General features: G+C 39.2%; 1 pseudogene; it reads right to left on the bottom strand.

Annotated features, from left to right (window-relative positions):
- Nucleotides 1-266: 266 nt before the first annotated feature.
- LOC103349850 (glutaminase liver isoform, mitochondrial pseudogene) lies at nucleotides 267-1,765 on the bottom strand (annotated as a pseudogene).
- Nucleotides 1,766-5,719: the final 3,954 nt, after the last annotated feature.

Below are 5,719 nucleotides of genomic sequence, written 5' to 3'. Positions count from 1 at the left end.
AGGAAGAGGAAGAGGGAACATAGGTTATAACCCAGGATGGTTGTGAGTAGCCAAGCCATCACATTGTGCCTCATAGGAGCACACAGTCTCTGTGGATAGTTCTACTGCAGGTGCCCCCTGGGGCCTGTCCTTTTCTCTCCTCATGGTTTACAAGGGCATTGTGGCATTTGACTGTCTCAGAAAACACTGAACTATGTCACCAAATGACCTTCTTGGTCCCCACCAAAGCACAGTAGTTCTTCATAGCATTTTTTGAAGTTTATAGGTCAAGTGGGTGGCCAGCTCATGCTTTTTTCTTGAGCAGGAGCTGTCCATGACCCAGGATCACACCATGCTCTCAAATTCTCTTTGAACAGGGCCTCAGCTACAGCCTCAGCCTGGGTCTCAGAGAGGGTGTAGGAGTACTGGCAATCTTGAAGCAGTTTGACAACATGTATGTGGTTGAAATGCCCAGTATCGTTCAGGGGAATGTCATCCTACCTGTACTCGACAAAGGATTCATTTTGCAAGCTTCAATCAGGAATTTTACAACTTTAATGTATTTTTCAGCTGCAGAAACATGCAGAGTTATGTGGGTGTCATAGTCTTTCTCCTCCATATTCATGGCTGCCAAGGCAAGTCTTCACACAGCTAAGACATCTCTACTGTAGGCAGCAAGTAACAGGCTCACCACAGTCTTGTTCCAAATTCTAGCTACAAATCAAGTCTAACTTCCAAGCTCAGAGCCACAGGTTGTCATAGTTCTGGAAAAGGAAGAGTGACACCAACTTCTGGCAGAGGCCTTCTGGAAGGCCCCTGACGTTATCTTACTTGTTTGGCCAGAACACAGAGAAGGCAAATTGGCCAATTGGTTCATGCCACAGGAATTCAGGAGTGTGAGAGTATTGCACACTGCTTCAGCTCTCATCGCATTCTCACCTATAATAATGCAGATCCCAACATTCACAAGGATGGTTGCCACAATGCTGCTTGATTCATGGGTGACCTCCACAGAGGATCACTCCTTTCCCTTGAAATAATAGTTGATGGTATAACTCTGGTCCCCTGTTTCCTTCTCTAAAATGTGGCTTTGCTAAAACCCATGTATTCATTCCCATTTTATTCATATACTGCAACACAAAGTCAAATTTTCCATTGTGTTACCATCCATCTTGATCAGGGAGCTAACAGCTATGGCACCAGCACTGGCAATAGGGTTATAGAAGATTCCTTCCTCATTGAGGGAGAGCTTGTAGCGCAGGTAATGAGTCCTTGCCCACAAACTTGTGTGCATAGTCAATACCTGAGCTGTTTTGGCTATGGCGTAGGTGAGGGGCTTCACACAAGAATGCAGACTGAAGGGGCTCTTTCGGTGACCCACGGAGTGCTGCTGAGCACCCACAGTGTACAGGGAGATGCTCCACAGGTCTGGACTTGACTTGGAAGGCTGAGGGATGTAGGCTGCCACTCTACCACCAGTGAACTCTTTGGTATCCTCACAGATGTGATCCATATGCCCTGTGAACTCTTCAAAATGAGGAATGACCAACTTCTTTCGGAATTCTTGGGTCAGCAACACAGTGTTGCCGCTCACACACTTTCAGAAGAGCTCCCCATCCAAGAGGTCACCACTGCTGGACTCTCAGACCATATGGCACATCTGGTTCATGCAGTCAGGAGCTGGGCGGCTGATGCCTTCAGTCCAGGGACCTTCAGTGAAGTAGTGAATTTGTGAAAAGGAAATTCATTCCTGTCACTCTGCAATAGTATAGGAGAGCAGATCACCCAGTCATGACAATGTGTCAGTCTCATGCAGCGAGATCCTGGCACTACAGCTGGTAGCTGTGTAGTGTCTCCCTATCCTGCACCCCAGCCTCACTGAAATGGTGCTCTATGCCCCCACTAAGGAGAAGCCTCCAGTCGGGTGATCCTAGTCCCCACCCCCACCCCACCCCAGCTGGAAGCGATACCTTCCTCAAACTCTGCACATTCTGCAGACCCCGTCGTGAAGTGCAGGCTTCCCCTGTGACCCACGCTCTGCCTGATCCTGTTCACCCTGCTCCTTAGAACTGCAGGTGGAAGAAAGCGCATTTATTACTCCATGCCACCTTCCAGCTGAGTCTTTTCTGAAGTGGTGTCCTGGGATCTTGCAATACCAACATTATATGGAAATCACTAGCAAATCAAATTCTGAGGCCGTATCTCAGATCTACCGAATCACAAACTGATGGCCAAGTCTAGCAATCTGCCTTTAATCAGCTCTCAGGCAATTCTGATATTTGCTAATCTTAGAGAGCAATCATTCTTTTTATACTATAATGCTCGCTAATGTTGCTATAATGGAAGGTCCTGAAATAAGCAGAACTTACACTACAAAGTAAAATTAGACAATATTGAAATTCTTACATCTCATTTTAGATTAATTCCTGAAGAATCATAAAAAATTTAGTGTGACGTTCCTCAAACCTCCAATATTACTCATTTCCAATGAGCTTCAGTTGATTTTTTTAGAGTATATTTAAATATGTGCAACTGTCTGACCAGGAAGCCATCATCATCTGTTCACAAAGGTAATGATCAAGCCAATTAACAACACAGAGGATACTTTTAAATTTTAGAGTGAGTACCAGGTATGGCAATAATATCACATGATATTAATTTAGATACTTAGTGGGTTAATGAACTGAAAGCTGTGAAATTTATACAGTTAATCTGATCACATTCAAATCAAAAGAACTAAGTGTTACATAGAGGAAACATCAATGTATCCTGCTCATTCAGAGTTAACATAGTTTCTTATTTCCTTGTTTTTTAGTTTTTTATTGATTTGAAAAGTGTATAGATACAAAGATAGGGAAATATCCTGTTTCACTTGCCAAATGTTGATAATATGTATGTTTTATACATATGTGGGTTGACAGTAAGTTAAATATATTGTAAATATCTATTAGTTTTACTCAACAATTTCAAATGCTGTGCTTTTAAATATTCAGTCATGAGATTCAATTGTAGATGCCCCTACATAGTTTCATTGTGTAGAGTGTATAAAATGCAATCATTCCATTGTTGAATCCCATCAAAAATGTCCACTAAATTCTTTTTAACACTTGTAAGAAGCAGAAATGATGAAAAAATAAATAATAAATAATGAAAAAATAAAATATAATATATACAAATCCCTGCCTTCACAACTCTTGGATTTTAGTGGTGAGAATATACTCACCCTTTCTGAATATATATTATGTAGCAGACGTTGTTCTAAGCACCTCACCACTTGTGAGGTGAGAACGATTATCATACCCTCAATAACAGATAAAGAAACAGATACCTAGAAGTTTACTGTTTTCACAATTGGTAATTGGTGAAGCTGTGAATAAAACCTATTGGCAGAATGGGAATAACATTCTTTATCACTGAACTTTATTGGCTCAGTGATAAATTCAGAGATTTTTAAAATGTAATCTTGATTACATAAAATGAAATATAATGGCTCCAAATTGTTAGTAGAAAAAGAATGTTTCAGTAAAAAAAAATTAAATACTGAAGTCTTAACGTTTATTTTTTAAAATTTTTTAACTTAATGAGTATTTCCACTATCCAGTTAATAGTGGAAAATCTCTAGCGTCTAAAAGTTGTGTTTCATTTTATTTTGTTTTTTCAAGGAGGGATCTAGTAATAAAGCTATGTATATGAATAGCTTCTTTTTGTGGAGTTCATACTTGGAAGGAGAATGACTGGAGTACCAGGTCATAGGAGCAGATTGATCAGATGTTATGCATCTAGTTATTTCTTGAAGTTGATTGAGCAAAACTTAGATTTAAGTGACACATCATTTTTAAGATATTGATTAATAGTTAATGATCCTCAAGGGAAAGGTTGGAAGGAAGTGGGAGGAGATTCATAGATAAGGGTGAAGCCATAGTGTTCAAAAGCCCACACATAATCCTGTACACCCTCCTCTGGACATCTGATGATGAGGCCAATTCTTTCCCACAACCTGCATTGACTAAATAATGTCAGTGTTGGGTTTCACAGTTAAAGGAGATCTTGGATCCTACTGAATGATGAGATTGACAAGAGAAACAATGGGGATGACTCAGAAAGAGACAATAAAAACTTCTTAGAAGAATATAAGGCTGATTTATGAAGGTGGTTGGAGAAGGACAAGCTCTCAAATAAAAAAAAATAAAAGATTCCGTTTAGCAGGAAGAAAACAAGATGAAATTGAGATGCCTATTTGAACACTTCAGTAGTTATTGCTGCTCTCTATGTAATACAAAAGATGAACAGACAACGCTTTAGAGCCATATGAAAAATCTTCTTTGTGATCCCTGAGTTGCTAACATTGGCAACTCTAGCTTCCTGTTCTAAAGCTAATATGGACAGATTTCAGTTTCATTCCTCTGTTTTAAACTTTTCATTCATCTGTCTCCAGTAGCCCACCTAATATAACAACTCTAAGCAACACCCTCAACCCCTTTCTTAAGTTCTTACACAATTTGTCTCTTTGACACAGTGCATCATTGCAGAGCAGCTTATCTTGTCAGCACAGAGTCATGCAGGCATGTTTCCTCATTTATTCTCTGCTCCTAACCTTATTCCTCTTTTCTCTTTGCTGTATTCTAACCCCATGCATCTTATTTTCCACTAACTATTCCATGATTTTCTCTGTGTTCATTATTGTTCTTTCATTCACATACTTCTTAAACCAGCCTTCCCTGACAGCCATGTGCTCAGATTTGTTTATCTGCTGTACTTCCTTTCACAGTACCTTAATAATAATAGAAATGCAATACATATTTATTGAATAAATGAACAAATTCGCATGTAAACGCCCTTCCCTACACCTCCTATGGACAACTGGAGAGCATACAAAGAAACCCAGTGCAAGTGGGGAGTCTTGTTAAGTCCAGCTCCTCAAGTAAAGGAGGAAAGCAATGGCATGGAAGATAACAAGAGAAACATTTTTGTGAGTGTTTACCAAGTGCAATGTAAAGCATGTAAAGTGGCCACCTGCAGAGGAGTGCTCTGTATCCAGCTTAATGTGTTGGTTATGGAAGCCTATACAATTGCCAAGGTTCATTAACTTGAACTCTTAATATCTGTGCATTGATTTCTACCTGAATTATGCATGCATTAAAATATTAAAAACAGAAAGTAACAGCATGCTGATCTAAACAACACAGCAAGTTCATGTTAAACTAGGAAGAAATTTCCAAACTACTGACAGTGAACTCCAGATAGGCTTAGATATATTGCAGGGGATCCACAAATCTCCAAATAAACCACATTGTGTCTTTAGATTGAAAAAATTCCATGTCAACATACTACATTGTTCAAGGTTTAAGAAAATTTATACCATTGTCCTTCAGTAAAAGGAAGTTTATTTTAAATTGTCTATGGTTCATTTGTAATTTATTTTTAGAAAAACATGTCAGTAAAATACAGCTGTTATCTTTGTTTTGTTTTACAGAACAATTTGCTGTTGATATGTTAACAAGTTTTGAACTCAGGTAAGTGAAGCAGTTTTATTTACCATGCAAGACTACACAAGTCAATGTTGTCTCTGTCATCAGCGACTTCAGAGATTCTGGGTGTACTTGCACTTTTAAGTCCCAGAAGGGTAACTATATTCAGCTGCTCTACAGTTTGGGGAGCTATAATTAACACTGTTCTTTCACTAACAAAGAAAAGATAGTATATCTTTGAAAGTTCTGAAATCATTCAACATATGGCACAC

This window comes from Oryctolagus cuniculus, chromosome 5, assembly GCF_964237555.1.
Source record: "Oryctolagus cuniculus chromosome 5, mOryCun1.1, whole genome shotgun sequence".
NCBI lineage: Eukaryota > Metazoa > Chordata > Mammalia > Lagomorpha > Leporidae > Oryctolagus > Oryctolagus cuniculus.
The sequence above is the reverse complement of the archived record's forward strand: the minus strand, read 5'-3'. Positions and strand labels throughout refer to the sequence as shown.